General features: G+C 35.9%; 1 long non-coding RNA gene across 2 annotated transcripts; it reads left to right on the forward strand.

Moving 5' to 3' along the window:
- The first annotated feature begins 3,936 nt into the window (after nucleotides 1–3,936).
- Nucleotides 3,937–6,946, forward strand: LOC135458519 (uncharacterized). Of its 2 annotated transcripts, none has more exons than XR_010442905.1 (4): nucleotides 3,937–3,994; nucleotides 5,606–5,706; nucleotides 6,550–6,609; nucleotides 6,840–6,946. It is a non-coding gene; the product is annotated as an uncharacterized LOC135458519 (long non-coding RNA). The 2 variants fall into 2 exon arrangements; XR_010442907.1 differs by lacking the exon at nucleotides 3,937–3,994 and adding an exon at nucleotides 4,408–4,427.
- The last annotated feature ends 3,465 nt before the right edge of the window (nucleotides 6,947–10,411 follow it).

Here is a 10,411-nt window from a genome sequence, read left to right on the forward strand (position 1 = left end):
GAAGCCAAGAAATGGAAGCATGCCACACTGTGTCTTGCTGAAAGGCATGACTACCATGACTTATAAAATGTAGAGTGATGACATTTAATGGTGTCTTGGTGTCTGTTAGGGCTTTTAAGCTTTGGTGACTACTAAGGAGAATTTGCAGCACCTTTAACACAGCCTATGAGTCTATATTAAAACAAACAGGTTAATAAAACAGAATAAAAGGGCTGTAATGGAAGATCTATGTGTTTTAAGCTACAACTGCCTTAACAGTGATACAGGAGGTAACTAGTAAATTCTGAAGTTCATACTGCAAGCCACAACAGCATTCAAGATAGGGCAAAAATCAATACAAAGTATAATATCTTATTTTCTTTAATGGCAAATAATTCATATTGAATTAGTGCAGTAAAATACTATGTTAGGCACCTCCACTGCTGCCTTACCTTACAGTAGGATAGCCAGTACTTTCATCATATTTCAGGAGCTTCACAGAGGTTGCATTTCCCTTGATATAATGCACATTTCCACTTTCTGCTGATCCAGTGGGGGCTTTTAGAGCAGACATAATTTTCAGGGACTACATCCACGCCAGTTAAATAAACCATGACCAATATCATTCCTGGGCACTGAGGACGACCAATAAAGAAAGCTCCATGTGGTTGCAATAGCAAATTCTTTCACTCCCAAGTAGGCTGCTGGCCTACTCTCCTATTGACGGTGATCCCTGAGGTGTTTTACCCATCGCAGATGACTGGAAATTGCTTGAAAAAGTGATGGATTGTATGGATCAAATACCTGCTGGACTATGGCCTAGCAAACCACGAGGACAGGCAGCAATTTTCTTAACTGCAAGGATGTTTCCACATTAATTTCCCAGGTGAGATGTAGCACAAGTCCACTGTAGCCCGTGGTGAACATGTGTGAGGTTCTCCACATGCTTTGGGGAGATCATGGCCACAGAAATGGCACATAGGAGACACCACATCATTTCTAAGTTCTCATCATGATGCAGCCATGCCTGGGCTCATGATGGTTCTGCTGTTTCTGGTGCCAGCCCAGGGGCTCATATCTTGTCCCCATGGAGGTCCTGAGGACTGTGGCTGGGGTCATCACCCTGGTTCCAGCCCCTGTGATGATGATTATTTACTCAGAAGAGGAAAATAAATGTTTCAAATTTGGGGAAAATTTATTTAGCCCTGAAATGGCAACACAAAGTCACTGTATTTCTGAGTCAATTCTAAACTTATGTGAAGCAGTCAGCACTTAAGATTTCCATCTTGCCTTGTGGTTCAGATGAGAAGTTTCCTACAGGAAGAAAAATGCCTTCTTTCTCAGTTCTATCTATAACTAAGGTTTAAAAGGCCAGAGAGTAAAAGGAAAATGTCTATCAATGATAAGAAAGGAAATTCAGTTTAAAAAAATATATGGCTAAAAAGATTACTGAAGGATAACAGTTGAGTAATTTCCAAACTATATTTTTATTCAGATTCAAGTCCTTATAACTGGTATACAATCCCAGCCTTTTCTTAGCCACTCCTCCACAGAGACACTTGTGGATCTTTATGTTTGCTTAGTTTCTGCACAGCTACAATCCTGCAAGTAACTTTCTAGCAAAATACAGTGCAAATGAATATTATTGAAATGCAAATATTCTGTCTACTGCTAGCAAATTTAATTGGGCTTACACATCTGCAGTGAAAACTAAAAGGAAAAAAGTATATATAAATATATATACTTATATATAAAAAATATATATATTCTTAAATTAGTTAATATAATTTAAAAGAAAATATATACTCAGAGAATCCAAAATTTTCCCATGAATACCAAATTAAGAAATGTATTTTGAATGACAGAGTGTAAAAGTCTTGCTAACTGAAAAGCTCTTTTGATGTCGTTTCCATGTAGCTTGTCTGCAAAAATGTTCTCTTTCCAGGAAGGCTTGTACCCCTCTTTCTTCTTTTCCTCAAAGGGCTTCCAAGGCTGAGTATTGCAAAAGAATTTCTCTCAGGTTTCTGCCAAGGAGATGCAAATGAGCTTTCAAGGCCCCCCATTGCTAGGTTCGGCATACACATGTAGTAAAGATTTCAGCTACAAGGGCTTGACCCTGCAAATACTTCCACAGCTGCTGCTTAACTCTGTGAATTTAAATAGATTCTTTGAATTAGCTGGTAAAGTCAGGCAGGTGGGTAAAAGGTAGGATTGAAGCCTGGTTTAGACCACTCAGGGAAGCAAAAAGGAATATGTAGACAAAGATGTGCAATTTGATAGGCTGTTATTATGTAATTTAGTTACTAAGCTACTATTTTGATGTTAAATTCTTTGGAATAGAGATTGTGTTCTTATCTTATGTCTGCCACTTTCTGATCTGTAACAGGAATTATTCATACAAAGAAACCATTTGCACAAAGAAGCCTTTATATTTCCTCTGTAAAGAAAGAAATATTTTTGAATCAAACTGTCTCTTGGCCTTGTTAAATATAACATTTTGTTCTCTTGCCAGACAATTTAAAATCTACACTGTTTAAAAGCGTGTTTTCCCATTTAAAGAGTATACCTATAAAAGCATATAACAAGCAGTGTGCTTTATGAAAGTAAAGACTTGCTTTATGAAGAACAATTAAAAATAACAAATACAACTCATGTTGTGAAGATTAAATTGCTAAAGTTCAAGTGAGGGTCAAGATTGGAAACCTTACCATTAGGAAATGACATATTATTGCAATGGAGCATTGCTTTACTATCCATACCAAAAACTGTTTATTTTCAGAACAAATTATTTTAGACATGAACTAAATGCAATTCTGTCTTATATACAAAAATTAGTTTCCCAAGTAAAAATGCTAAGAATTCTCTCTTAATACAGATAAGTTTCTGACCCATACAATATTCTGATTTGGTGAAATAATGTCTTTCTGATGAAATATATTTCATTTTTTAAAAAACTCTATTTCTAAGGATTTTATTCCTTCAATTTTCCTGCTCAATAAAATTGTTTTCTGAAGGGAAGAAAGGTAAAATTCTATTTATATCTTGAAACAAAGAAAAATGTTGTAGATCTTAATATATGTAATTCTTATAGTATCCTCATAGAATATAACTTTTGTTATTTAGGTACTAGAAAGTAGCTTTTAGCTGACATAATCTGGCATGTTGTTGAGAAGATTTTTTTTTTTGTGGTAATAAGGCTATTGTTGCCTTATAATCCTATATTTTCTTTTATTTGTGCTTTTTGAGTGTCAAAAGCTTTTTCTTGGCTTACATTAATGACACATTGCACCATCTACTAATGAAAATCCATATAAAATAAATTCTATCAGTCCAATTCACATACATGTACTTTTGAAGATTTTCAGGATAACGTAAATCAGCTTACCTTAGATGACAATGTAGTACCTTTTATTTATATCATCTTTATATTTTTTTAGGCAGAAATCTTCCTCAAAGGAAGGAACAATTATTTCCTTCTAAAAAGTTATTCTGTATTGGACATCACAAAAAATGGCAGCTACTACTACTTATGGGTCAATTGCCTGTTTTGAAAGTAATTCACCTGATGTTACTGAAATAGATGAAACATTTAAAGAATGACACACCCTCAGAATCTGCAGTTTAGGTGTGTAAGAGCATGTATGGTAAAGGGAAATACAAGAAATTATGTGAAAAATTTTGTGCATACAGTTTTGTTTCTCACAGAAAAAAGAACCTGTATCACTATGGCAGTGATATTTATTTCCACATACTCAAGGAGCAGCTACTTTACAATATGCACTGCAGCTATCAGAGAGCTGATAAGACTGGAAATTCTTTCCTTGTTTTATAGTATTTTGAGATTTATTAATGTTTTGGGGGGATTAAGACAATACAAAAGCAGTTTGTTTAGAAAAACTTGTGTTGAATAAGTAACTTCAGTCCCAGATACATTTTTTTTCCTAAATAGAAAAAGATATTTTTTTGAAAAGCAGAGCTATTTCAAGAGTTGAGGATTTCTCTTAGCATTAAGAGGGTAAGATTTAAATTCCTTTTCTTTGGACTTTGTTGTGGGATTTGAACCTGGAGGTTTTATGTGTTATGTGATGCTCAGTCCTCCTGTGTGAAAATATGGTTCCTTACCAGCAAAACAAATTTTGAGTTATTTGTCTATTTTTGTCATTTGAATACATTCAGAGAGTTCCTATGATTAGGAGCCATCAACAACTTGAAAATGGACCTTTCAGTGTCCATAGAAATCCCAATTACTGAATATATCTGTAAGCTAGTTGTAGGCACGATATTCTAATTTACTTCTGATTTTAAAGAATTCCAAACCCATAGAAAAAAATTAAATTTGTTTTCTTTCCACAAACAACAGTAAACAACAACAAACTACCTGAAGTTTTGCTGAAAATGGTTTTTTTCTGGCTTCTCATACAGTCAGTGATTAGGTGCTTCAAATGAAGGTGTGCAAGCTCTTTTATTTGTTTGTTGGGTGGGGTTTTTCTGGATTTTTTTTTTTTTTCTGGGATGTACTGGTTTACTTCATTAGGTTTTCATTTGTCCAGCTTTGTACTGGGCATCAAGTCACAATTCTAGATTTGGCAAGTGTCATATATTACCTATGTAGACTTATTTTACATTCAGAACATGGAGAAATACTGATTGTTATGAATCATACATAAAGATGAAAGGCATAAATATTTAACGCATAAGGCTGGATAAAAGTAAGAATAACACAAATGAAGGTCTAAGGGTTGCAGTCAGAATGTATCTGAAAATAGGATGAATTTTGGAAAGAGGATGTAGAACAAAATAACATATATACAGGTCAAACCAATATTAAACTGGGTTGGCAATAAAAAGCAATGCAACAATGGAAGCCTTGGCTATTATGAAAATGTTATGCTAAGTCCAGAGGGTGCAATCATTTTTCTGAACTTGAAGGAAAATAAGGAATAAAGGTGTCAGGCCATTCCTGAGGAGAGATATGGGACAACATAAAGGGTGCTGTCAGATCATTGCCCTGTGGCTTTGGTCTTGTAAAATGCCCCGAGCTGAGGAGACCTGAAATTGTTCTAAGCCGACTGTACCTTCATTGTAGTCAAGGAGAAATCTGCATAGCAATACCACAGCTCAGAAAAAAAGCCAGGTATTGAAGGATGAAACCCTTTCTGGAGTAGCATCATCTCACATTTGTTCTCTTCCTCCTCCCCTTCCTGCATGTAAAAACTTCAAGCACTGTGTTTTCTTTTGCAAAGAATAAGCAAAAACTTTGTGCAAAATTGAGCTGGTTTTTGGCAACCCAAGTACCCAGAATAAAACTAGGTAGATCAATCACCTGAGTGAATATTAAGGTAGAAAAGCACATACACTGCTGATGTTGAGGCAGAAAGTGAAAGCAAAACTGTCAAAAGCCTTCGCCCAAAAATTGGGAGGGGGTGAGTCGCTGGAAGGGAAGGTCATAGTGTTGACATCTAGTAGAGTAAAGGAGAAAGAGATAAAAAGTCTTTTACTTCCTCAACCAAAACACAAAAATTAAAGTCTGGGAAAGAAAGAAAGAAGGACGGGACTGTGGGCAACATTTCTGAAGAAATTGTTTAGGCTTTTCTGGTGGGCTAAAAATGCTATGGTTATTTCACAGCTCTGCACCACCTCTGCTGAGAACAGAAAACTGAAAGAAAAGCTGCCAAAGTTACCTCAATCAGTCTGTGAAGAAGTGGGCACAAGACACAGCTTCTAGAAGTGAGCAGAAATACAAAAAGTAGCATTAGGTCAAGCACAAAGTGTAAGATTTTCTTTAGAGAAGACAGTCTAAAATATTATTCTTCAAGAACTGTGTAGAATGATCATGTTCATCTAAGACTTTTCTTTACATCTTTAATTAAAATTGTTTTTTAAACAGCTTTATTCCCATTTGTGAGTGTGAAAAATTATCTCCCATAGCACCAAGAATTTCAGTATGACTCTCACAAGAGTTTTTGTAATGATCTCCTCAAATATGAATCAACTTGTTGTTGTCAATCAAGACCTGTCAGAAAGGTTGCAGTGGGAAAACCTGGCAGAATAAGAGTCTTTGGTACAAATAGAAACCAAGCCAAGATCTCTTGAGTCCTAGTCCTAACTTTAAGTTCAAGACTCTCAGTTGTCTCATATTTTGCAGATGTTTGCCTAATTAACAAGAACTAGCTAATACAATATACGTTAAATCTAGCACCTGATGACATTTATCTCATGAATATCTACACCTCTATGTGTTTGCATTTCTGGAATACTCACATTACTTCAACGGAATTGGTGAACAATGGTGAAAAGATATCAGAGTTTAAAAAGTCTTTAAGTCCATTAATTCAAATGAGACCAACTCCTTTTTCTATAAACAAATCCATAAATGAGGAAAACTTGACAAAGGTACCACTGAGGCTTAATTACTTTTTTGAACGCTACAGCATGCAAAGAACATTGACAATTTTCCATTTTTAATGAAAAATAGCCAGGTTTTTGGCCAGAAACAGTGAGCTCCCTTGACTTAATTAACTAATAAGTTTTGTGGTGATGATTTTTCCTTCAATGAAATGTTGTTTCTAGGAGTTGTTCCATCACACCTATCAAAAAACGCAGAGAAAAAGGGTGCAAGAGTGACTTCAGGTAACACTTCAGTTCTCTAAGTCCTAAATCTGGCATTATATTTGTCTTTTTCTTTGCTGAATTTACAAGCAGCCCTCTCTTGTAACAACTGGTATTGAAGAGTAATCCCTAAGGTGGGGAAATGAGAAGTTTGCTTGGCAAATATAGTTAAATGAAAAGAACTTAAATTCAGCTGACTTCTGCTGAGCTGATGGCTGTTTTTCACTGAAATTCACTCAGATTTTTTGCAGGTCTGGGACCTTGAAAAATTGTGGGACCTTGGGCCATGGCAGACAGTCCTGAGAACTCCATTATTTGAAATACCACAAAACAATTAACTGATTGTCCTTAAAATGAGATCTGGTTTATATATAGTTTTTTAGTTTATTTGCATAATTAATAAATAAAATAAACTGCTGCTGTATCAGTCTGAGTTGATGAATTTTTTGATGAATTTGTCTCTAAAATACTGAAAATATTTTTCCTTCCATTTAAAAACTTATAAGACATATTTAAAAATAAACTTAAAATCTTGCATTAAATACATTAGAGCTGTTAAAATGAGATGTTTAGACCCACACTTTTTAAAAAAGTATATTTTAAAAATTTGAAAATCCTTTTTTTTAATAAATGTCCTAATAATTTCTATCACTATAAAGTTAATTTTGGAGACCAAATTGCCAACAATTGAAAAATATGTCTAGCTCTGTGAACAAGACACAAGGCGCATTCATAGAAGCAGAACTCTATATTCTTTTTACTTTTTAGGCTACATGTATTGTAAATATCTATTAATTTAAAAATTCTATTTTTTCCCTGTCTCCCTCTGTTCCACTGAGCTTTTCCAGATGGTACTTCCTTTGTTAGGAAACGGAGAGCTTAGTTCTTTGTTTCATATAACTTTTTTTTTACTCTTTGTAGCAGTGTTCTAGATCAATGACATCCTTACACAGAAACCCACAGACTAACAACCCCTTAATCTGTGTTTACACGGTCACCCAGTGCTTGCCATCATCTGTAGATGTTTAATACAGAGCACATTATCACTGTGCTCACTGCTGTGAGGAACCCAAAAGCTGATTCCAAGGAAGGAATGACTAATCCTGCCCAAAGTACAGATTTTCTTGGAAGTGTTCTAATGTGGCAGAGCACTCAGTTGCTACATTGTTTTACCAAGACTGAGATTGTGATTTGAAACTTCTCTGCTTCAACTCTAAGCATTCTCAATAACCTCCAGCAGAGCCAATAAATCTGTTTTATCCATAATTTCTACCTTGCAAAATGATCACTAAATCACTGTACGGAAACTTAACTGGTGGCATACTCTCCCTTGCTCTACTGACACCAATAATTATTTTTAAATAAAAATAATTATAATAGTCATGGACTGCCCTAGTTTATGGTATTGTCTCTGTCTTCGGTCAGTCTAAATTATTTTCACCATTATAATTTCCAAGATGGAAACAATATATTTTTTTACTTTGCAGACTGGCAGTTCTGTCTAGATTCCATATCAATGCAAGGGGGGGAAAAAGTCATTAAGGACTAATTCTGAGAAATGGTTAATTGAATTATTTATTGCAAGGTTTCCTGATACTTTGCCTGATCCCAGAAAAAATGCAATTTGTCCACTCTTGAAAAGCATAGAAGTCCCTTTCCATTACATAAATGTTGTGTAAATATCCTGAAAAAAAAAATCGTTTTATCACATGTAATTATGTGATTGTGCGACATGAGTAGCTCATTATTGACATCCAATGCAGCCCTCCATAATGAACTCTTAAGAAAATTAAGAGCTTTGTTCTATTATGCCTTAAATACTTTTTCATAACACCTAAAATAATGGTAAAAGGGATCTTTATCATACATTATTTAATTGTTGCTGATATTCAGATTCCCAGGCCATGAAATTCACTGAAGAATATGTTCCTTTGCAGGAAATTATGCTGAAACATAACTCCAAGTAAAAAAGTAAACATTGCTAATACCTTGATATGAAAGGGAAGCTATTGAACAAATCTACTCATTTTCCTAATTCACTTGCTATAGCTCAATCTAACATTGAATCGCATTGATGACAATAGGGAACTGTAGTCTATTAGAGAAACCATCCTTTAAATCTCCTGTAAGAGCACATGTACTGCTTGGGACTTCACAGAGCTTTGCTTATGAGATGCCACTATTGATACAAGAGAAATGATAGTGCAGGAAACTACAGAAAAATTAATGAAACACCTTCAAAAAGCAAACATGCAGCATGGACATTATACTTCCAGCTATGTGTTCAGCAGAAAATTCTACATGAATTGTTTTCAGCCCTGGATAGAGTAATAACCTAGATGACACCCCAAGGAAGTTCCCCAGCAGTCCACATATCAGGGCTTGGACTGAGCTTAGCAGGAGCAGAGTTCTCCACATGGTTTCCCTCTGCTTATACTGCTCACTGCTTTGCTTCTTGACTGTCTGATGAACTCATGCATATTCCATGAGAGATTAAGTTTTAAAACAAAGAGAGCAAGACTGTTCTTAAGGATAAGCCTAAGATTTTTAGAAGAATAATTGGCTACAACCAACCTGTAGATGGACCATAGAAAATAAGTTTATACTACATCTGCCTTATTATTTTAAATAGCAGAAGTTAGGCAATATTAAACTTTAATAAAAGGGTAGGAAATAGATTGGTTTTGGAGACTAAAACCCCTCTTGATTCAGTATAGTAAGATTTAGTTGATTTAACCTGATCTCTTTCTATACTAATCAACCTCAGCACAATATTCATGCAATAGACAAAGCCAGACAAAGGCTTATCTGTGCCTGTAACTTGTGTTTGACAGAAGCATTATACTTTTGTGAAGTTTATTTCTAGGAGTGCTAGATGAAATCTGAGATGTAAGAATACTTATTACCCTACAGAAAATGTGTGACAAATGCAGCTGACAGGAAAACCACTTGCTTTATTTTACTTTCCTAGAGAATTCAAATATTTTCTTATTCTGTTGAAGAATACAGTTGGAGATGAGAAACTAGATGTGGTGTTAAGGAAATGTGAGTGTGTGGGGGTGTCATGGTTTAACCACATCCATCAGCTCAGCCCCAGACATCTGCTTACTCACTGCCTCAGTGATGGCACAGAGAATCCAAAGAGTAAAAGTAAGAAAAAAAACAATTAATGCACCATTTCTCCGTGATGTTCAGCCATCCCCACAAAAGCAGGGCTCCATCACATGTTACTCAGGAAGATAAATCACTTATTTCACAATATACTTCTCTCCTCCCTCTTCCACCAACTTTTTACTGCTCATCATGATGCCATAGGATGTGGAATATTATTTGAGTGGCTTGGGATTAGCTGTCCTAGGTGTGCCTCCTTCCAACTTCTTGTGCACCCACAGGTTCCTCACTGGTGCAGCGGGGTGAGAGCAGAAGAGACCTTGACCCTGTGTTAGAGCGCTCAGCAGTCAGAAAACATTTCTGCATTAGCAACAGTTTCCAGTATGAGTCTAAAACACAAGCTACTGAAAGGAAAATTAGCTCTATCCCAGGCACAACCAGCATGGAGGAATAGCTGCGCAGCTGTCTTGAGATGCCTGCCCTCTTTATCACAGGATTGTTACATGGGATGCACTCACTCTGCCAAAGTTAATACCTTGGTCCTAAATACCGAGCCCTTGGGGACTGAGCTTCAGATTGCTGCTGCTCCATTATTCTTTCCAGGGCTTCCTTTCCACAGGGCCAGAAATGAGATCTGAGTGGAGCTGCAAGTCCCAGAGCTTCTGTCTTTTGCCAAATCTGCCTGTCCTGAAAACCATCCTCTCCAGCCTAT

This window comes from Zonotrichia leucophrys, chromosome 1, assembly GCF_028769735.1.
Source record: "Zonotrichia leucophrys gambelii isolate GWCS_2022_RI chromosome 1, RI_Zleu_2.0, whole genome shotgun sequence".
In the NCBI taxonomy this organism is placed as follows: domain Eukaryota; kingdom Metazoa; phylum Chordata; class Aves; order Passeriformes; family Passerellidae; genus Zonotrichia; species Zonotrichia leucophrys.